The 24,793-nt window shown below is 37.1% G+C and overlaps 1 non-coding gene across 1 annotated transcript; it reads left to right on the top strand.

Moving 5' to 3' along the window:
* The first annotated feature begins 432 nt into the window (after positions 1-432).
* Positions 433-538, top strand: LOC141662433 (small nucleolar RNA R71). Its single transcript, XR_012550550.1, has one exon. It is a non-coding gene; the product is annotated as a small nucleolar RNA R71 (small nucleolar RNA).
* Positions 539-24,793: the final 24,255 nt, after the last annotated feature.

Genomic DNA, 24,793 nt, shown 5'->3' with positions numbered 1-24,793 from the left:
AAATTAGGATGATTGCGGTTGTTATGATGATAGGTGGCTGGCACAGGTTGCTGCGATCGCTGGAAGTTGCTCACGAACTGAGCTCATTCACTAGAAATTGCGCACTGATCAGTCTCATGGGCACCATCAAAAAGCTCACATATACTAGTGATTTGATTAACTTCATAATTAGCCAAAGTGTCCATCTTCATTGTCAAAGCCTTAAGTTGGGCAGCGATAGCACTTGCTGTGTCCAACTCCAGAATTCCTGCTACTTTCCCCTGAGTCAGTCTCTGGGAAGGATTCTGGTACTCATTAGCCATCAGTTCAATAAGTTCATAGGCTTCATCGTAGCTCTTAGCCCACAAGGCTCCTCCTGATGCTGCATCAAGCATGGGCCTAGAAGTAGGACCCAATCCATTATAGAAGCAGTTAATAATCATCCAATCAGGCATGCCATGGTGTGGCACTTCCTTAGCATCTCCTTATATCGATCCCAAGCCTCACACAGAGATTCTCCAGTTTGCTGCGCGAACTGGGTAAGAGAATTCCTGATTGCTGCAGTCTTCGCCATGGGGAAGAATTTAGTGAGAAACTTTTGAGCAAGATCTTCCCAAGTAGTGATAGACCCTGCTGGTAGAGAGTGTAACCAACACTTAGCTTTGTCCCTCATAGAAAATGGGAAGAGTCATAGCTTGATAGCATATTCAGTCACATTATTGAATTTAAAAGTGTCGCAGATCTCGATGAAATCCCTGATGTGCATGTTGGGGTTTTCAGTAGGAGAACCCCCAAACTGAACTGAGTTCTGTATCATCTGGATCGTGCTTGACTTGATCTCAAAAGTGTTAGCCCTGATGGTTGGTCTGATGATGCTAAATTGAATGTCATTAATCTTAGGCTTAGAATAGTCCATCAAAACCTTCAGATTTTCTGCTTGATCACCCATATCTAGTATAATTGCTCTTCAACTTTCTCTTCTTCTTCAACCTTCTTTTCTTCCTCAAAAACTTCCCTATGAACTACCACGAGTTCTTCCTCGGCTTTATACAGTGTTCTCTTACGAGTACGCGAACACGTATGCATACACCCTCGCTAGAGTAACTGAAACCAGACAAGGAACAAATAAGTAACAATGTCCGAGTTAATGAACTTTAACGACCACTGATGGAAAGCACATAAAATATAAATTAACAGTGCAGTCCCCAACAGCGGCGCCAAAAACTTGTTAGTCGCTAAACACGCGCTAATAATACACGCAAGTATACGAGTTCACAAGTAGTATAGAATCTTTTCTAGTTCATTCCCACAGAGACTGTATTGGTTAACTATCTAATTTATGCACCTAAGCAACAATGTATGGTTATTATCCAATGCTAAGATGATAACAAATTGAGATTGTTTATAACTAAGAATTATGCTAACAATTATAACTACGAGAATAGGATTGACTAAATTGATATATATGACAAACATGGGATTCTAACTTCATTAAATACTTCATTCAATAGTCTTATTATTCTTAACCTTAGCATGCAATGGTGATGACACTAATCAGATAACACGAAATTGATAAACGCCAACTTTCGTTGCACGAATACCATTCTACCAAACATCCACAAAAGAGATAGAAGCTAAATAGGCACCAGTTATATTGAGACCCTATATGTCTATAGAATTTGACAACATAACGGTTTAAGAACAAGTTATCTATTTTGATTACATAGGGCAAGTAAGATGGTTAAAATTACCTACGAATCATGCATAACAAATACATGAACCTATGCTAGCATGGCAAGTTCTAAATCCTTAAATTCACTTTCACTTTATTAAGAATTAACACACTATCTTATAGGTTCGCGACGCTTATAAGACAAATACGCACAACCAATACTAGGATATCATACAATCACCACATACTAAGGCATCAAACAATTTAACTAAAGAAATCCATAAATAAATCCCTAGAACCCCACGATAACGATTAGCCCATAATCGGACTCATCATCAACGTGGGTTCCAATAAAAACATGATATAACAAACATAGTCTTTATATGAATAAATAAAACCAAGTACAAACAAGAGTATAGGTTCAGTAAAAGAAGAAACAAGCATGCAAATTACAACTCAAAATAAAGATTCACAAGAATAAACTAGATCGTCTTCGCCTTTGTTGAATTGTGCTAAACGTCTCTTGCCGTCTTCTCCTTGCGCTCTGGTCCGTCTCTGACTTGTTATCTCTAAAAAACGACCTAATATGAATATATATAGCAGCCCTCAACAATCTGGAAGCTTTCCTTTTAGAATTGTAATAGAAACAGGATTCTAAAATTCGGCCTCGGCGCGACCGTGCGCTATCACAGCGCGGGCGCACTGCATTTCTGGAACCCCGGCGCGGGCACGCGCTATCACAGCGCGGGCGCACCATCCTTCTGGGAAAAACTCAGATTTCTTCTTAAAACTTGCTGCTTCGAGCCGGCTTTCTATGAGCTTTTATTCCAACACCACCTGGACACCAAATTAGCACCAAAATAATGTTAATTCAACTGATTACCTGAATAGTGCCTGAAATGCAAAAACACTAGAAAACACATTAAACACATAACAACTTGAGTACAAATACACCAATTCAAAGCTTATTAGAGCACAATAAAGTGTCATAAATGCCACTAAATAGTAACCAACAGCTTTAAAATCAGTTCCCTTAAGATACCATAATCCCTAGTTTGGAGTTCCCTTCAAGTATCTGAAAATCCTTTTTATAGCCAATAAATGTGATTCTTTTGGATTGGCTTGAAATCTTGCACATAGACATGTTGCAAACATGATGTCTGGTCTACTTGCTGTTAAATAAAGGAATGATCCAATCATCCCTCTATAGCTTAAAATATCTACACTCTTGCCTTCTTATCTTCAGCCAACTTTGTTGCAGTAGATATAGGTGTAGATGCAGGTGAACAATCAACCATTCCAAACTTTTTTAATAGATCCTTGACATATTTAGTTTGGCTGATGAAGATACCATCACTTATTTTGATTAACTTGAAGTCCAAGGAAGTAACTCAGTTCCCCCATCATACTCATTTCGTACTCACTTTGCATAAGCTTGGAGAATCTCTGGCAAAGCTTCTCATTAGTAAAACCAAAGATGATATCATCCACATAAATTTGAACTACGATCATATCTTCACCATGTTTCTTGTAGAAGAGAGTCTTGTCTATGGTTCCTCTAGTAAAACCATGCTTCAGTAGGAAATCTGATAGTGTATCATACCAAGCTCTAGGTGCCTGTTTTAGTCCATATAGAGCCTTGAGTAACTTGTACACAAAATTTGGAAATTTTTGATCCTCAAAGTCAGGAGGCTGTTGTACATAAACTTCTTCTTCTAGCTCACCATTCAGAAAGGCACTTTTGACATCCATTTGATATACTTTGAAGTTAGAATGTGCAACAAATGCTAGGAAAATTCTTATGACTTCAAGTCTTGCAACTGGAGCAAAAGTTTCATCATAATCAATTCCTTCTTCTTGTGAGTAGCCTTTTGCAACCAACCTTGCTTTGTTTTTGGTAACTATACCATTTTCATCCATTTTATTCCTGAACACCCATTTTGTTCCAATAATACTTCTATTCTTTGGTGCATGAACTAATTTCCAGACTTTGCTTCTTCCAAACGGATTCAGTTCTTCCTGCATGGCAGATATCCATTCAGGATCCAGAAGAGCTTCATCAATTTTCTTAGGTTCTACTTGAGACAGAAAACATGCATGTAGGCACTCATTAGCAGTTGCACTTCTAGTCCTCACACCAGCAGTAGGATCACCAATAATTGCATCTCTAGTGTGACTCCTATCTTATGTTCTCAAATTCAGGTGTTTGAGATAAGTTTCCATTTTCATGATTTTCCTGTTGTGTAGTCTCTTCATTTAGTGACTGTTGGGAATCAACTTCATCTTCTCCATCAGAGTCACTATCAATGTTGAGGTTTTCAAATGCCAGGGCTTTAACTTCATTATCATCAAGGCATTTCAAGCCTGGACATTTGTCATCGTCAAAAATCACATCTGTGCTCTCCATAATCTTCTTTTGATTAATCACATAAACTTTGTAGGCTGATCTTTCCAGTGAATATCCCAGAAAAATTGCTTCAAAAACCTTTGAGTCAAATTTTCCCACATATTCAGAGTTGTCTTTCAAAATGTAACACTTGCTTCCAAACACATGAAGATGCTTTACAGTAGGCTTTCTCTTAGACATGATTGAGTATGGTGACTTGCCATGTGCCTTGTTAATGGGATATCTGTTCCGAGTATAACATGCAGTGTTAACAACCTCTTCCCAGAAACTTGTTGGCAACTTGGCATCTTGTAATATTGTCCTGGCAGCTTCAGCCAATGTTTGATTCTTTCTCTCAAACTCCATTTTGTTGAGGTGTCCTGGCAGCTGAGAATTCTTGAACAATGCTTTTGTCTTTGCAGAATTCACTTAATGTAGCATTTCTGAATTCTGTTCTATTATCACTTCTCAATCTTTTCACACAATTGTAATCTTCAGCCTGTTTTTCTATCTTCTTATGTGCTCAATTATGATGTGTGGAGTTTATCTTTAGAGTACATGAACTCTTCCCAAGTGTATCTTGAGAAATCATCCACCATCACAAATGCATATTTGTTCCTTGAAATTGATAAGACATTCATTGGCCCAAATAAGTCCATGTGAATAAGTTGCAAGGGTGCACTTATAGAATTCACAGTTTTTGACTTGTGACTAGATCTTTTCATTTTTCCTTTCTGACAAGCTTCACAAACTTCAACTTGAGAGAATTCCAGTTTGGGCATGTCTCTTACTAACCCCTTTTTGACTAAGGTGTTAATTGCCTTGAAATTCAGGTGAGACAGCTTCTTATGCCATAGCTTGCTTTGTTCCTCTGATGCCTTAGTGTAGAAGCAGCAAATACCATCCTTATTTGTTGAGTCCAAGTCTGCAACAAACAAGCTTCCTTTCCTTGCTCCTTTCAGAGCAACTTCACCAGTTCTCTTGCTGATAAAAGTGCATTCTTCTTTGTTGAATAAAACTTTGAAGCCTCTCTCTGTATATTGTCTAACACTGAGAAGATTCACCTTAAGACCAGCTACTAGTGCTACATCATCAATGACAACATTTTCAGAAACAATCTTGCCATATCCCATTGTGAATCCTTTGCTGTTGTCTCCAAAGGTCACCAATGGGCCAGCTTTCTCCTCAAACTGTGATAGCAGGGCCTTATCACCTGTCATATATCTGGAACATCCACTGTCAATGATCCATATGACTTTCTTCACTTTTCCCTACACACAATGAGATTCAGGTATGTTTAGTGACCAAAGCAGTGTTGGGTGCTTTCTTCTTGTTAACTGATTTAACAGTAGTAGAGTGAGTTGTTTCAGATAAAATATAGTTTAATGATTGTTGTGCATTTTCCCTTTCTGATGTAGACTCAAATTTTGTTTCCTTAAGGTCTACTCTCAGTTTGTGACAACTCTTCATCACTTTCAAGTTGTAAGGGATGCAGTCAAACTTATCACAGAATGAGCAGGGATCATTTAAATCTGCTTCATTGTACTTGCAAGCTCCTTCAGTTGGCTTGCTAACAACCTTTTTACAAAGGTGAGTTAGATGATTTGTAGAGCCACATTTTTCACACTTCTTTCCAGGAGCATCTACAACATAAGCTAGATCATTGATTTTGTTTGTCCCTTTTTTCCCATTTCTATTTTTCTTCTTCTTTCTTGTATCTTCAATTTTTATTCCTTTGATAGGATTCTTGGTGCTTTGATTGTCCATGAGATTTTTTTCAGCCACAGAAAAAAATTAAGTTGAGTTTGCATTTTTCTTTTCATTATCCTCATCTGTAATTTCTTGCTTGATAATTAATTTTTCTTTACTGAAGTCTACTTCACAAGCCTTGAACATAGGTGACCCAACCTTTTTCAGCATTGCTGGAACATTTTCATTCTCTGTTGCTTTCTCTTTGTCCCTTATTGTGACAACCCGGGTCAAATCCCGAGCCTTTTTCGAAAACCGGGTCAAGTCCCGATTCCGATTCCAAAATAAGTCGAAGCATACTATCCCGAGTGCAGCCAGCTTGGGTTACGACAAACCCACCACAGGCCCCCAAAAGATCATGATTTGTTGGTGCACATAATAGTAGTACTTAGCCTTATAAACTGAACAGAAGTCCCAAATCTCCTCGATGTGGGACTGGGTGTTACAAACTCCCCCACTTAAACTCCTGACGTCCTTGTCAGGCATAGGACCAAGATCGTACCTCTCTGGCCATTGTGGGATAATACCGACTGGCTTCGTGTCACCACCTCCGGACCTCTTGCCATTGTGGGATAATACCACCAGCCTTCGTGTCCCTACCTCCGGTAACTTGATGCATCAAGCTTTCGAGAGTCAGCTCTGATACCATATGTGATAACCCGGGTAAAATCCCGAGCCTTTTTTGAAAACCAGGTCAAGTCCCGATTCCGAGTCCGAAATAAGTCGAAGCATACTGTCCCGAGTGCAGCCAACTGGGGTTACGACAAACCCACCACAGGCCCCCAAAAGATCATGATTTGTTAGTGCATATAGTAGTAGTACTTTGCCCTATAAACTGAACATAAGTCCCAAATCTCCTCGATGTAGGACTGGGGTGTTACACTTATGTTCTTCTTTTTGCTGTTCAAAGAATTATAATGAAGACCAATAACAATGTTTGCACATGGTTTGATTTTCTCATGATACTGACCAATCAATTCAGATAAATTATTGAAAGACTTCAACTTTACTTCATTTTTCTCCAGTTTTTCCCTTAGCATAATCTCAATCTCATTTGCACACTTGAGCTTGTTCTTCAGATAACCATTTTCTTATTTCAAAGCTTCAAGCTCCATTATCAACAATTTAGTTCCTTGTTTTTTATTCTCAAGCTTCTCATTCAACTTTGTTAATCTGCTAACTTCTTCATTAGCAGCAACCATGCTTGTGTGGATGTGAAACATTACTGTGCTCATCTTCTTAACAGTTTCCTTATATTGATTCACATTTAAATCAGTGGTGGTAAGAGTTGGTACCTGTGATTTAGATGAGGATGATTCTCCTTGCTCCATGGCCATGAGTGCATAGTTTCCAAGTTCTTCATCTTCATCAATTTCATAGTAATCCCAACTTTTACCTTCTGCAATATAAGCTTTGCTTTGCTATTTTTTCAGAAGAGCTTCGTACTTTCCTTCAAGTTCAAGATAAGCCTTATCTTTTGTTGCCTTCTTGGATTTCCTACATTCTGTAGCAAAGTGGCCCAGTTCATCACAATTGAAGCACCTTATCTTAGATCTGTCAACAAATCCAGTTTTGTAGCCATTCTTGCTATCAGAATTGTACTTTCCTTTTTCCTTCCAGCTACTGTCTTTGTTGAAAGACTGTCCTTTATTCTTGAAGTATCTTGGCTTCTTTACTCTAATATTAGAGAATTTCCAAGCCAAATAGGCCATTGACTGATCTAGCTCATCCAATTCTTTAAGAGTATAGAACTCATCTCTTTTCAGTTCCAGAATGACTTGTTCCTGTGAATCATTTATTCTTTGCTCACTTGTTGAGGCAGCTGGAGTTTGAGATCTTGGTTTATCATTGGATGTTTGACCTTCATTTATAATTAAAGCACTTGAGCCATCCACAACATGTCCTTGACCTGATCTCAATGATTGTTTTTGAATCATCTCTAGTTCATATGTTTTGAGAATTCTATATAGAAGTTCCAGTGTTATTCTACTCAAGTCTCTCCCTTCCCTGATTGCTGAGATTTTCTATTCTAAATGATCAGGAAGAGTAAGCAAGAACTTTAAATTCACTTCTTCAGCTTCATAGTATTTGTCATGAAGTTGCAAGTCATTTATCAACTTATTGAATCTTTCAACCACATTAGTAATGCTTTCCTTTGGCTTAGCCATGAAACCTTCATACTGTGAAATCGGTATCCTTCTTTGATTAGATCTAACTTCCTCAGTTCCCTCACAGAGTATCTCAATCTTTTCCCATATTTGCTTGGAAGTGTCATAGTTGACAATGTTGTTATACATTACATTGTCAAGTGACTCAATTAACATTAATTGTAAACTGCTATCCAGGGAAACTTTCTCTTTTTCAGGATCAGTATACTTAGCAGAATCTTTTGGAGTATAAAGAGCTGGGATAATCCTGTCTCTATTTGTAGATTCCTCAATTCTAACTGTAGGGATGAAGGATCCATCCTTGAGGATATGAATGTAGAGTGGATTGGCCATCTTGATGAACAATATCATTTTCTTTTTCCAAAGGGTGTAGTTAGCTTTGTCAAAGGTAGGAATTTTAATGCTACTGAATTTCTATGTATTCATTCTTCCAAGATCTTAAATCTGTTTACTTTCAGATTTTGCTCTGATACCACTTGTTAGGAAATGAATAACACACAGAGGGGGGGGGGGGTTGAATGTGTTTTTACTGTTTTTGAGCTTTTCTTGAATGTTTATGGTTGAACAAAGTAAATTAATTCTTGTAGTGAAATGTGTTCATGTAGAATTTAAACTTTCAAAAATATAAAAAACACAGATATTCAAAACTCACTTAATTTTATATTAAAATTAAGATAGTTTTGCTACAAAATTTCTAGGCTCTTTGTTGATAAAGAGGTTAGCTTCTCCTTGAGAGTGTTACAAGAAATTTGATCTAAATTTTTACAACTGACTAAGGACCAGTGTTAACTTTATAACTCAGTTAACTGCTGGTTTACACATTGTGTAATAAGATATGCTGTTAGCTTTTCTAAACTGTCACTTGTCATTTCTATTTATAGAAAATCAGATCTTCCATTTCTGGCTTAACATATCTTTAGCATCCCGTGTTCACTTTAATCTTCCTCTATTAGTTAATCTTTGCCATTGATCTTGCACATTCTTCAAGCTGCATTTTGTAGACTTGTCAATCCAGCTGTTGGATTATTTGTTGATTGTTTATCTTGGATATTGAACTGATCTGCAATCTTGTACTTTGAGATTGTACTTCGAGATCTCCAGTTTAGGTTTATAGAACACTTAACATCTCGATAAGTATATTGGCTTATCGAGATCTCTAATACTCTATATTTAGTTTGGATTGTAGAGGTCTTCAGTTCTCTATAAGAGATTTTACGCTTGTCGAGATCTCTAGTCTTCACATCTTCACTTTGACTTATCGATAACTTTTAGTTCTCTAGTGACTTCTTGACTTGTCAATATCTCAGAGTTCTTTAGTCAAATTTACCTTTTCGATATCTCAGAGTTCTCTAGTGAATTTTGACTTATCGATATCTTTGAGTTCTCTAGTGGAACTTGACTTATCGATAACTCAAAGTTCTCTACTGAATGTAGACTTGTTGATAACTCCGAGTTCTCTATTAAAGGAATGATTTGTCGATATCTCCAATATTCAGTTCTTCAATTTGGCTTGTCGATATCTTCCTGAGTTCTTTTGTAGCTATCCTGACTTCTCGATAAGCCATTCTGGAGTTCTCGAATGACTTCTCTATAACATTAAATCTGTGACTTGTAGAGATCTTGACTTAGAGTATTTTTCTCCAAACAGATGTATTCAACTCCAAGCATCTTTAAAATTCTTCTGAGGCATGATCTTCTTGATCTTGTTCCAGATAGAATCCTTAGACATGATATTGTTTCAGGAAAAAGACTCCAGTCTACTCCTTTACATTTTTACAAACTTTAAGTGTTACAACTACAAAATACAAATTAAGATAACAATACAACTTACTTAGGGTTGGCCCCAAGCTTAACTGATTACTAAAAATAACAGTTCATTAATCTCCTCCTCATATCAGATGTCCATTTGGCTTGCTTCATACTTTGATCATAGACACTAATGATATTGTTATCTCCAGTGATCTTTGACATCATCACTTATATATTACAGTTTTTTTCTTTCTTTTTTGGCCGGCCTCCACTCACTTACTATTTCTTTCTCTCCTCTCTCTCTCTCTTCGAACTCTATCTTCCTCTCTTGATTCTTCATGGATCTTGGATGAAAATCAAACACAAGTCTATGATATACCTTTCTTATACCCTATATATGTCTATATATGGTTGCATGTGTGTATTTTTTTGTTGGGAAGAAGAAACCCATTCGGGTTCTTGATTAACTTGAAGTTTGAGTTTGATTTCTATGAATTTAAGCTTAATTGATGCTTTCATGTTAGTGGTTGTGATTTAGTTGGTAAAATTGGTGAGGTTTTCGAGTTGGGGGCCGATTATTGGCAACCCCGAACCCTTGCCGCCACCGATGATGAACTCCGGTGAACCGGTGGTGAACGGTGATGCTAGTCTGAGTTCAATATATTCTAAAAAATGCATTTCAATGGGTGCATGTCTCTATTTTTGGAAAACCCGAATATAACTTTTGGTTTATATAAAGAAAATTTTGGTTTGAGTTGTATGATAAGCTTGATTTATAAAGTTGTTATAAGTTTTGATTTATAACTGAAACTAGGATTATAATTGAAGTTGCATGTTAATTTTGAGTGAATGCATGTGGTTTTGGTTGAAAAGCCAAAGGGTGCTTTAGTATAAAAAGAAAATGGATCGAATTATTTGGTTGATTTGTTATGACATACTTAAGTTCAATTATGTGTTGATGATTTGTTTAGATTTAATCTAGAAAGTATGCTTGATACCGTTCAGTGATTGCATGTTGAATTCCTTGGTTTAGCCCTATTTTTTTGGTTTTAAAATTTGATGATGAGGTTCGGCTTTGAAGAAGATGACTCGAATGAATGGTTCTTGGCTTGAATTAAAGTTTATGCTTGATTCTTGAACTTGCATGATGATGGTTGTTAGGTGATATATGGTTCTTGAAGTTGCATGTTGGTTTTGTTACTTGTATGTCGATTATTCAAAAAGATTTACTTGGTATACTTTGTTTTGGGTCGAATTTTGGTAAGCCAAAAAGGAGATATAGTGTTTTCGTGTCGCAATATTTGATTTAATGATGAATTGCTAAATGTTAAGTATAGTTATGATATTAAGGGTGTATGAGTATATCGTATTATGTGTTATGTGATTATACTTGAGTACATAAATTAAGTAATATTGCGATTTGGGGAAATCGTTAGACGTTCTGAGAAATGACTGGAGTGGATTAAGTTGCTAATTAGGGGTTTTATTTTGGATTGTAGATCGGATAGCGGAGGCATTCAGGCTAGGAAAGGTAAGGATATTTAGGTGGCAGTAGCTCAGTACCCGTCAAGCAGGAAAGCAATTTAAGGCAAGTAACTCTGCCATCTCTTGTGAAATTGATACTAGAGAGGAAATTATTGATGCCATGATAAAGTATTGACTTTTTATTGCAATTGTGATATACCTGTTATTGATTTTGAGAAACCCTGATATGGTTTCTTGTGACAACTTGATATCAAACCCTATTCGACCCTTTATGGTAGCCCTGTTGATTCGTACCCTGATTACCTTATTATTCCATTTCTTATCTCATGATCTCGTAAACCCTAAGAGAACCTTTATGAATTCCCTTACATATTGTATTGATTAATTTGGATCCCTCGATAACCTGTGAACCCTGTCATGTATTGATCTTTGAAACTATTCTAACTTGGAACTAGTACACCCTGTTTATCATTTGATCCAGTTCCTTAGTATTGATCCCTGTTACGTTTGATTCGTTCACTTCCCTTGAAATCTTAAATTGAACTTAAGAATGATTTTCGACTTGAATGGGTCCAAATGATTTCACATTTTTGATAATGTTAAAATGAATTTAGTCAACTCTTTTCCTTCTTCCAACACAAAGGTTTTCCAAACGAATTCCTAAGGGATTGGATAAAGACATAAGAGGCTAGTGGGACTAGTCTAGTCATGTAAGAGGCTAGCGGGGCTAGTCCAATATAATGCTATTATGCCATCGGTACCATAACAATTAGATGGAGGTCAGTACGGGCTGATCACCCGTTTTATATTTAAAATATAGATATTCCAATCAAGGGTTCCTTTATATTCTATAAAGAAGAAAATGTTTATATTCTTTGAGCATTTTGCTCCTTTTTCTTTAAAAATGAAATATAATGAAATGGAACAACTCGAGTCTTTGTTTTGGTTGTAATGTTGTAAACCCTGTCACTTGACGTTAATGATAAGTTTCAAAGTTTGATTGATTGTTTCCTTCTGTTGAGAAACACCTTTAAAGTCCTGCTAATGATTTATGATGAATGTCGGCTTTCACCCTATCCTGAGCCTTGATTCTTGAAAGCCCAAACCTTTCTTCATAACCTTTGCATAGTCAAAGATAGAGATTTGCCACCTAGAAAATTTAAAAGTAGAATGCCTCATTTACTGCTATTGCTAATGTTATTCAATTATAGAACTATTTATATAGTTACTTGCTGAGCTTGTTTGCTCATATATTTGCTTTGATCTAACCATGGAAGTTAAGAAAGAAGATGGCCAGACTTAGGCGCACCACTCGCAAGAGCGTTCCTGGAGGTCCCTACCGTATCGTAGGTTTCCAGATGCCAGAGCAGGTAGCAGTGTGTGTGAGCAAGCATATTAGTTGGAAGGAATGTATAAGTTGGATCAGATACAATGGATTATCGAAATTGAGTGAATTTGAATTTATTTTTATTTTGGGTTGTAATATATATAATCTGGTTGGTAGTTGTAATCTTATCTCAAACTTAATCCTGTTTAGATCCTGTTAGTATTTAATTGGGGTTTATTATATATGATATTATTATTAGTTTGATGGTGTGTGGGTCCTCATTTCCTAACCCCGAGATTGAGGGCATCACAAGTTGGTATCAGAGCTACATGATCTAGTCCCTGAGATAAGTTAGGAAAAAAGGGTATTTGGGTATATATATTGCGAGAGTGTTCGACCCATATAGATTTGAGTTAGACTGTTAGGTATGGCCTATGTTATTCCCAAACAATCTAAATAAGAATTACAGAAGGGGGGGTTGAATGGAATTCTGGCTTCTTTTTAGATTTCAAGAACAGTTCTTCTATAAATAAATAACTATGTTTGCTTTTGCAATAGTGCGGAATGAAAGTCAAATAGAAATCAAAACACAAAGCATTTAATACAAGTATTTAAAAACTTTCCGGTGGATTGAACTTTTGTACCAGAGATATATATTAAGTAGAGAACTCTGTGTTACAAAGTGTACACAGCTGCTTACAAGTTGAACAATAAGAACAGAGAAATTCTTTACAGATTTTGCCTTATCTATTCCTCTGGTAATTGCTTACTTACTTGGATGTTATTCAACTTGCCACCCTTGGTTTATATATCACCAAGTTACATGATAAAAAGACAAGTAAATAAGATAAACTAATTCTAGTTTAATTTCATGCTGCTACACTTCTCTTTCCAACATCTTTGAATATCTTCAGTTTAGCATGGAAATGCTTCTTTGTTCTCTAAAACCTGAATTAGGCAGCTGTTAGTCCCTAACAATGCAACAAGAATTACAGAAGGGGGGTTGAATGGAATTCTTGAACCTTTTTCAAAAAATATAAAATGTTCTATCTTAATAATATATAAGTATTTGATTTACAAAATGCGGAATAAGAAGTTAGTAAAATCAAAACACAAGTAATTAAAAACACAAGTCTATAAAAACTTTCTGGTTGATTTGAATGTATCCACCAGAGATATATATTATATGAAGAGAACTCTATGTAGCAAGATTAGCTCACAACTGCTTACAAATATGAACAACTAAGTTTACAGAGAAATGCTAAGGATGCAACTTACAATTGTTTCTCTGAGATAATGTTATTAGTCTTGTTCTTGTTGTTCTATTTGCTACTTCTTGGTTTATATATCACCAAGATTACAAAGTAATAAGACAAGATAATAAAACAAAACCTATCAAGTCTAATACTATGCTGCTTCATTACTCTATTCCAGCATCTTTGAATATCTTCATAATAGCATGGAAATGGCAATGCTTCTTTGTTCTCTAACACCCAGTTGAATAGGCTTCCACATTCCTTTTGCATACACTCGACGCATGTGACTGTGTTGTCACTGTCAAGAGATGTTTGAATTGATTATCCGTCGGGTTGCCTTGTTGATCATCCATCGAGTGGTATTGTTGTTTATCCGTCGGGTAGCTATCTGGCACTTGACTTCATTTCATTTATGCAGAATTACAAGACATCATCTGTGTACAATTAATCAACCTATTCTGTATATCTAATTAAAGTCAACATGACTTGAGTGCTACTATAGAATCTAAACAAGGTGTATGCAGAAATGTGCTACAGACTCATTATTACACCAGCTACTCACTCGATGGATAATAAATCATCATCCGTCGGGACTATATTGAGTCATCCGGCGTGACTATATTCCTTATCCATCGAGTGCTACATTTTTCACTAAGTAAAATCGACTAAGGTGTTTTGTTAATGAAATCATCAAGTTCACAACATATCCACAACAATCTCCCCCAATTTATGTCTACTGGAATTGTAGCCATAAATTAAGAGAAACTTGATGATAACAAAACACCCTAAAAATACAAGTTTAAAAGTAAGTAGATAAAACTGTAAAGTGCTTCAAATAACAAAATGCACAAAGATTAGCTCATAGTCATTTTCAAGGTGCTCCTCTAGCCTGAGCAGATTAATCTAATTCCTTGAAGATCTGGATCTCTTTCCAAGCTTTCTGTTGTTTTCTTCTATCTGATTTTGGAGCTGTCTGTGGAATTCCAGTTCATCAGATTCTGAGAGATTTAGCTTTTCTTGCATTTCCAAAAGAGTCTCATTGCTAGAGATGCTCAATTGGTCTTCTAATCTGAAAAATCTTCTAACTCCTTTGTCATCCATGAACTCCATCAGCCAGTAGGGCCTTAGATGCACTCTACTCCCTGTGTAAGGAATAGTTAGAGTCTTTGGGAGTGCATCTTTAGCTCTAATACTCCTCAGTTCTTTAATCTTCTTTAGAACAAGTCTTCTTGCAGTTACATTGAATCCAAAGTTCTTCTTGAATGATGAATAAACCTTTATCAGCACAAATTGGCTTTCTTGAAGGATCCTGTGAAGTGGCCATTGAATCTCCTTTCCTCCCTTGTACTTTAAAACTAACCTTTCAGGTAGATTCCTGTAGGCATCAATCCCTCTAACTTCTTCCAGTTCATCTAGATAGAGGTTTAGATCAGAGAATTCTGTGATGTCACATAAGTACATATAATCTCCCTTGTTGACTTTGGATTGAACTTTGGTTAGAGATTTGGATTTGAGAGGTGACAACTTCACTTTCTTGACTGCTCTTGACTTTATTCTCTTTGGCTTGTTAAGGATTGGCAAATTGAAGTCAGGAATTGGTAGACTTTCCCAGTCTATTGGTTCGTCCTTAAGCACAATAGGTTCACCATGAATGTTCCTGTTAGGATCCACCACCTTAATGTCTTCAAATACCACTGAGGGTTTTGATGCTTGAGTTGTAGTTGGAATGGATTCCTTGGGAAACTGATCCTCCAATTCCTTACCAACAAAGTTCAAATTTCCTTTTGGTTCTTTTGACCAATTCGTTGCATCTGTGAGATTTCTTCTGTTGTGGTTCAACTTGCTTCTTTGGATCTTGAAATTCAGTGATTTCAGATGGCTGAGCAGGAATTTGTTGTGTTGGTTTCACAGCTTGTAGCTTGGCTAATATAGCAGCTTGCTCTTTCTTTTGTTTAACCTTTTTAGCATCTAGAGCAGCTTGCTTCTTTTCTTGCTTCAATCTTGCCTTTTCTTCTCTCTTTGCTTCAGCAAATTGAGGGTGTCCAACCACCACACAAATTTCTTTACCATTCCTGAAAACTTTAGCAATTCTCCTTTTCAAAGCTGAATCAGCTGGATCCTTGTAGAAGTCAATGGATCTTGATAACAGTTTCTTCTCATCAGGCTTTGGTGTCTCATACACTGTATCCAAAGGGTTCTTTAGTGATGATTTTGGATAGTTCACCCTTGGCTTCAAAAGTACTTCAACCTTTGGAGATTTGATGCAGGATGGCTGTCCTCTTTCTAATAGTTCATGCTCATTTCATTCACAAAGATTTTCCTGACTTGAGAGTGATGAATGGCTGACTTTTCTGGCTTCTTTGCTCGCCCAAACTTCTTTTGAATATCCTCATCAATTTTCTCCCAGTTGATTGGATTCAACTGCTCCTTTTCAGTTGCTTTCAAAGTAGCTGCTGCTTCCTTTATCAGATCAATACTGTCCTTAGCTGGTGACTTTGAGATAGTAATTGTAGGCACAATTACTTTGCTAACTTAAATATTGAGTACTTTTTGCTCCCCCTCACTCCTAGAACTCTCTTTCTCCCCCTTTTTGTTATCATCAAGCTGAGTAGAGGAAGAGGTTTATGCAGCCCCCAGTTTCTGAAGCAAGTCTGTTTGTTGAGCTTGGTATAGATGAATTGCTATAAGAGATGCTTCCATTGCTGTCATTCTTGTATCCAAGGCATCATCTTTGTGGCAAGATCAGAATTTTTCCTAAGTTGTCTCTTAATGTCAAGCATTGTAGCTTCTGGAAGTTTAGAGTCCATCTTGTCAGAAATGGCCTTTTTCATCTCATCAATATCACCTTTGATAGTGTTGACATCTTGAGCATGTTGAAAACCTTGGATTTGTTGTAGTTACAGAGAAGCAAGATGTGCTTGAAGGAGCTTCTTGGTGCTGGCATTTGTTGTGGTTTGAAGAGCAGAATGTGTCTGATTTATAAGTTGAATCAGGGTTGTCTTGAAATAGTGTTCATCACACTGCTTTGAAAATGTCCAAGATGGCATACCTGATCTGGAACTAGGGCCTACTTCTCCCCCTATGTCCAATGGCTCTTCTTCACTACCTCCACCTTCACCTTCAATGAATTCTTCTGAACCACCAGTCTCATAATCAACATCACCAGCTGTTGAAGGCAAAGCTGTGATGACATCCTTAGCTCTTTACATAGACTGTGTGGTGCACACCAAGTTTAGCATCCTTTCTGCATTGTCATTGCCCTGTCCAGCTAGAAGTTGGTAGGATGGAACAGGGTGAATAAATGTCTCAGCATCTAAGGAGGTGGAATCTATAACAGCTTGAGTTTGTTGAGATAGTCCCTCCCTATCTGCATCCTGGACATTCATTAACTCACTTACAATAACATTCACCCTTATATCTTCAGTACCTGCTTTTCTCTCATTTTCTCTCTTTTTTTGCATCAAGGTCTCACCTTGGCTCAACCCCCTCACACCCTTACCTTCAGAATCTAAGGTGGGACTCCTCACACTCTCTTTTGCCAATCCTGAAGAACTGGATTGCATATTTTCACTCTTTTCCTCTCCTTTTTCCTGGGAGCAACCCAGACTCTCACTCAGTTCACTCCCTTCCCTCAATCCTAGGAGTGATTGTACTACCACTAAATCTTCTGCACTTGAGATAATTGATGAAATTTGAAGCTGTGCAGAGACACTCGACATATAAGGGATATCCGTCGGGTTAACAGTTTGACTATCTGACCGAAAACTGCTGTTAAGCTTATCCATCGAGATACAATCACTACTCGACGGATGAGCAGTATCCATCGAGTGAGTAGAAATGAATGTGTTTGGAGTGGAAACTATTGTGGACTCTGTGCAGATTGATGAGAATTTTGGCACAGATGTCTCAACAGTTCCTAAATGAATTGGCAAGTGAGCCAACAAATCATCCAAAAGATGATGCTCCCTTGCACTAGATTTTGGCTTCCCCAATAGAGTTAAAGAAGGGGAATCAGGAATTGATGTGTTGATCATATCCACATCCAGAGAGTTTGTGGGAGAATTTGGTGTTTGAGGTGCTTCTATAACTAAAGATTTTGGCTGTGACTCCATATTTATTGGAGCTACATCAAACTGACTTTGAAAAGGTGCAGGGACTGTGTCTTCAGCACTAGTTTGCACATTATGTGACCCCTGTGTATCCCCAAGGGTTTTTGGTTTCTTCTTTCTAGTATAGGTTGGAGGTGAGCTTGTGTCCCTTACCCTTTTGGCCTGTGCTCTTGGCTGAGAGCTTTGTTCAATAGTCACATCCTTTTGGGAGGATGCAACTAACAATGAGCTTATGTCCTTATTAAGCACTGTAGTTTGTTGTAAAACTGCAGTGTGGCTAGGCTGGGAAACACTCACCTCTCCAACCTTATCCTTAGGGTTTCTTTGATGTTCACTCTATCCCTCACCTTTCTTACCCACCTTCACACTCCCCTCTTTTGGTTTGGTGGATTTTGCAACTGGCATCTTTTGAGAGATACCAGAGGGGGCTTTCTTTGACTTGGATTTAGAAATTTTTGATGGTTTGGTAGCTTGGGGAGGCAACTGTTGGGTCATTAACACAGTTGCCAGAGCTACACTATAAGGCAAAGAAATTTTTGAGGCTGGAAGAGTAGGGACAACTAAACTTACCTCACTTACCTGAGGTGCCTCCATAACAGGAAAATAGAAGAGCGACACCTCTTTGTGATGGTTTGCCCTGTTCAAATCTGCAATAATCCTTCTCTCTTGAACCCAACAATCTAATTTGTTGGTTGGGTTCTCAAGCACAATATCCTCAGAGAGGTGGTTAGCAATCATCATTAAAAATCTAGCATAATAAATATTTTTATCCCTCTTATTTAACTCCCCTAACTTAAACCCCAACTCAATTATGATAAGATCACTAAAGTTGAAAAATTTATCAGTAACAAGCATGTAAAGCATGTTAAGCATAGAGATATTGATAGAATCAAAATTACTGATTTTACCAGAAAAGATCTTGGTAACTACATCACACAGATAACTCCATTCCTTTCTAAGACCCAACCTCCTAATTTCACTTAATTTTGAAGTAGAGAGTGCATAGTTCATGGAGTTAAGCATGTTAGTGTCTGTGTGTGGTGAAGTTACAGTATTATCAGGAATCTTGAAACATGCTTTAACAATGTCACTATTAACACAAAATTCCTTACCTTTAATAGTGAAAGTGATAGTCTTATCAGCTGAGTTGTATGTAGCAGTTGTCCACATCTCTTCAATAACCTCACAGTAGATGGTGGGTGATTCCAACATGGCATAGTTAAGTTTGCAGTTCTTCACAAAATCCATCATCTTGTGGTAGTCACCAGACTGTTGAATCCCCTTGTTCACAAGAGCAGTGAAGTTGTTCTTCTCATAAATAAATCCACTTTGAGACATTATCTTGATGACATGTGCCATTGTTAGAGAGTAAAAACTTGCAGAGAGAGAGTAAGTGCTTTTGAGAAAGAAAGAAATTAGAGCAGATGATCTGAGAATGATAAAAGAAAAGTAATGAAAATGAATTAATCTTTTATACTATCTCAAAAATAACTGTCAAAAATAATAAAGTAAAATAAAGTAACCGATAAGAATTGCCCAAAGTAGCCGTTAAAAAAAAACTGTAAAAATTCCATCAATTATCTGTCGTGTTATGCTTACAAACTGTAAGTATACTCGATGGATAATGTTCAGAGAATCAACGGCTAAGAATAAGACAATTCGACGGATGAGGAGAAATCAGTTATCCGTCGAGTCATAAAATATTCCAGAAAAGTAATTGATTTTATTAACAAATAGTATAATGACGGATGATCAAACTCGATGGATAGTGATCGTCCGTCGAGATGTAAATTTTGACTTAGCCAAAATTTCATCCATGACTGAAAAATCAATTAAATTTCTGGCTGCATTACAACTTGCAAACAATCTATAAATATTCAAGAGTAATTTAGCATACGCAACTCACTTACCAACCTTGAAAAGGTAGATTCATCCAATGGCTTGGTAAATATATTTGCAAGCTGCTTTTCACTTGGAACAAAATGTAGTTCCGCAGTACCATTCATTACATGTTCCCTTATGAAGTGGTACTTGATGTCTATGTGCTTTGTCCTTGAATGTTGTACTGGATTTTCAGTGATGGCAATTGCACTTGTGTTATCACAGAAAATGGGAATCCTTTAACTTGCAAACCATAGTCTAGCAATTGGTTTTTCATCCACAAAATCTGTGCACAGCAACCGCCAGCAGCAATATATTCAGCTTCAGCTGTAGAAGTAGAAACTGAATTTTTCTTTTTACGGAACCAGGACACAAGCTTGTTTCCTAGAAACTGACAGGTTCCTGTTGTAATTTTTCTATCAATTCTACAACCTGCATAATATGTATCTGAATAACCAGTTAGATCAAAACCAGAATCTCTAGGGTACCAAATGCCAAGTTTTGGTGTTCCCTTGAGATATCTGAAAATTCTCTTAATAGCTACTAAGTGAGATTCTCTAGGATCAGCCTGAAATCTAGCACATAAATATGTAGCAAACATTATATCTAGCCTACTAGCTGTTAAGTACAGAAGTGAGCCAACCATGCCCCTATAACTTGAAATATCCACAGACTCTTTAGTAGTGTTTAATTCAAGCTTAGTTGCAGTGGCCATGAGAGTTTTTGCAGATGTGCAATCCATTAGATCAAACTTCTTTAAAAGATCATAAATGTATTTAGTTTGACTAATGAATATTCCATCACTAACTTGCTTAACTTGCAAACCAAGAAAGTAAGTTAGTTCTCCCATCATACTCATTTCATACTTACTTTACATCAATTTGGCAAACTTTTTGCAAATTTTTTCATCTGTAGAGCCAAAAATAATGTCATCTACATAAATTTGAACAAGTATACTAGAGCCATTAACATTTATAAAGAAAAGAGTTTTTTCTACAGTACCTCTAGTGAAGTGATTCTCTAAAAGAAACTTTGACAAAGTGTCATACCAGGCTCTAGGTGCTTGCTTCAGTCCATAAAGTGCTTTCAAAAGATAGTAAACATATTCTGGAAAATTTGGATCTTCAAAACCAGGAGGCTGACTGACATAGACTTCCTCCTCCAAATCTCCATTCAGAAAGGCACTTTTGACATCCATTTGATAGACTTTGAACTTGGCATGGGCTGCATAGGCTAAGAAGATTCTGATGGCTTCAAGTCTTACTACAGGAGCAAATATTTCATCAAAATCTATTCCTTCTTGTTGACAATAGCCCTTAGCAACCAATCTAGCTTTGTTCCTGACTACTATGCCATTTTCATCCATCTTGTTTCTAAATACCCATTTGGTGTCTATTGGATTCTTTCCTTTAGGCTTGGGCACCAGCTTCCATACCTTATTTCTCTCAAATTGGTTTAGCTCCTCCTGCATAGCTAAAATCCAATCAGGATCCAGCAAAGCTTCTTCTACCTTCTTTGGTTCTTCCTTAGAAAGAAAGCTGCTGTATAGACATTCTTCTTGAGTTGCTCTCCTTGTTTAAACTCTAGAAGATACATCACCAATGATGAGATCAAAGGGATGATCCTTTGTCCATTTCCTGTGTTGAGGTAGATTAGCTCTAGATGAATAGGCCTCATTGTTGCCTTGATGTGTGATTGAGTTTAGATTATTAGAAACTCCCCCCGAGTTAATGGATCTTTGATTTGAGAAAGGGGAACTTTCTGTAAGTGATCTATTCTGACCTCCATCTTCTTTTAATGACCCGACGGATGGTGAATTTTGAGTACCGACGGATGAAGCTGGTTGTCTCCCGACGGATAAAGTAGATTGTCTCCCGACGGATGAAACATTATGCAACTCGACAGATGTTGAATTTTGTGCTTCATTGGTAGTGGATTTTTCTGCATTATCCTTTGATACTGTTTCTTGATCACTTTCATCATCACTGTCATCACTAACCATCTCCACATTGTCAAATTTGAGGCTCTCCTGGTAATCTCCATCTTGCAATCCTTCAATCTTTTTATCATCAAACACAACATGTATTGATTCCACAACAATGTAGGTTCTTAGATTTTAGATTCTATATGCTTTACCAACAACATATCCAACAAAAATTCCTTCATCTGCTTTAGCATCAAACTTCCCATTCTGATCAGTTTGATTTCTTAAGATATAACATTTGAAGCCAAAGACATGAAGAAAATTTAGAGTTGGCTTCATGTTCTTGAACAATTGATAGGGAGTCATGCATTTTGCTTGATTAGCCAGAGAAATATTCTGAGTGTAGCATGCAGTATTTACAGCTTCAGCCCAGAAATATGTTGGTAACTTAGACTCTTCAAGCATTGTCCATGCAGCTTCAGTAAGTGATCCGTTCTTCGTTTCTACTACTCCATTTTGTTGTGGAGTTCTTGCTTCTGAAAACTCATGCAAAATCCCATTTTCTTCACAAAATGCTCTCATGACAGAATTCTTGAACTCAGTTCCATTGTCACTCCTGATTCTTCTAACTTTGAAATCAGGATGATTATTGACTTGCCTTATGTGATTGATGATGATCTCACTAGCCTCATCTTTAGACTTTAGGAAATATGTCCAAGAGAACTTTGAGAAATCATTTACAATTACTAGGCAAAATCTTTTCCTTGAGATGGACAACACATTGACTGGTCCAAACAAATCCATGTGTAGCAGTTGCAAAGGTTCTTCAATTTTTGAATCAAGCTTCTTTCTGAATAATGCTTTGATCTGCTTTCCTTTTTGGCAGGAATCACACAATCCATCCTTAGAAAACTCCACTTAAGGAATACCTCTAACCAGTTCTTTCTTTACAAGTTCATTCATGGTCTTGAAGTTTAAATGGGATAGCTTCTTGTGCCATAACCAACTTTCATCCTAACTTGCTTTGCTGAGAAGACAAGTAACAGATTCTGCATTTGATGAGTTGAAGTCAGCTAGGTACACATTTCCTTTTCTCACTCCAGTGAGAACCACTTTGTTGCTCCTTTTTTTTGTCACAACACAGGCTTCAGAGTTGAAGTTTACTGAATTGCCTTTATCACATAGCTGGTTGATACTCAACAAATTATGCTTGAGACCATCCACTAAGGCAACCTCCTCAATGATGACATTATCTTTTGAAATCAAGCCATATCCCACAGTATAACCCTTGCTGTCAACTCCAAAAGTAATACTTGGGCCAGCTCTCTCCTTGAACTCTGTGAGCAGGGTAGAATCACCAGTCATGTGTCTTGAAAAGCCACTATCCAAGTACCATAGATTCTTTCTGTTTCCCTGCACAGATCAAAATCAAATCAAGTTGATTTTGGTACCCAAGTTTCCTTGGGTCCTTCCTTGTTAGCTTTATTTTTCTGTTTCTTAGGTTTGATCTCATTTGACTTGGGGATATCAGATTCATCCTTAGTCATTTGAGTTGGACCTTTGAAACCATTCATTACAGCAGAATTATCATGCATATTTTGATTAACAGGAAATGGCATGCTACTAGTAAACATGTTATTCCAGTAAGGCATGCTAAATGGCATTTGTGGCATACTAAATGCAGCATAATAAAGATTAGGTGCAAATGGCGTATTAGTAAACTGTGGATTCATATTCTGTGAGCATTCATAGGCATAAAAGGCATGGCATTTATGTTGGGAAAATGAGGTGGCACAGATTTGAAAGTAGGCATGGCAGTTTTAAAATTAACAGACAAATGATTTACACTACCACACTTGACACATATTTTTCTAGGAGCATATTTATCAGGTGTGTAGTTGCTATGCTTGTTAATTCCTACTTTGCCATTTCTATTATTTTTCTTTTTAGCCACTGTTTTAACCTCAATCTTTTCCAGTCTGTCACTCAATTGCTTGACACTCATATGACCAATATTAGCCTTTTTCTCCTTCTTCACTTGACTGGATTCTCCTGGAACAAAATTCTTGGAAACTGATCTATATTTCTCATTTAACTTGGCAAGTTTGGCTTTACTCACAGGTTTGCTCACAGTCGACGGATGAGGATTTATATCACTCGACGGATAACCCTTTTTGTTATCCAACAGGTGACCCTCATCATCCGTCGAGTCTACATCTGTTAGCAATCCTTCAGCCAAATTGGATTCCAGCTTCTCCTTATTCTTCTTCTAGGCTGCATCACAAAAGGACTCAATACCTTGAACTTTGGTGATTTGAGCATGAACATCTCCAGATATTTTCCATGCCTTAATCACCTCCTGTTCTCGTTCAAGCTGCTTCTTCAAGATCTCTTCTTTCTTCAAGGACTCAGTTAATTCATCCTTAGCAATTTTACACTCAATTCTCAATTTTTCAAATTCAATGAACTGATACTCTAGCACATTATTCCTCTCACTTAAAAACAAATTGTTTTATTTGATTTTAGCATTTTCCTTAGTAAGAGACTTAAGTGTAACACGCAAATGATATAATTCTGTAGACATGTCATTTATTGCATCATTACACTCAGCTTTAGATAAATATGCAAGGTTAGTGGTGATTACCTGATTACTTGAAGAACTTATCTCTGTTTTATCAGACTTGGCAATTAGGGCTAGATTGACATAGCTGACATCCACATCCTCATCCAGACCATCTGCTGCCCAGTCATTTTCTTGTGTAATGAAAGCCCTTTCCTTTTGTTTGAGCAACTCAAAGTATTTCTGTTTATAATCCACAGGCTCAAACTTCTTTTTGCTGGAATCTAACTTTCTACACTTACTGGCAAAGTGCCCTGCTAAGCCACATTTGAAACATTTGAATTTTGATTTATCCACCATGTCTCTATTTGGCTTAGCTGCTCCAAAGTTCTTTGTGAACTTAAGCTTGGCAAATCTTCTAGAAAGAAATGCAAGATGTTCATCAATATCCTCCATATCATCTTGGCTCAAAGAATCTTCATTTTCTGCTACCAGCCCCTTGCCCTTGTTTTCACAGACCTTTGAAGTTGATTCAACAGCTTCCATCT

This window comes from Apium graveolens, chromosome 5 (genome assembly GCF_009905375.1).
Source record: "Apium graveolens cultivar Ventura chromosome 5, ASM990537v1, whole genome shotgun sequence".
Taxonomy (NCBI): domain Eukaryota; kingdom Viridiplantae; phylum Streptophyta; class Magnoliopsida; order Apiales; family Apiaceae; genus Apium; species Apium graveolens.
This window is presented reverse-complemented; position numbering and strand designations above follow the sequence as displayed.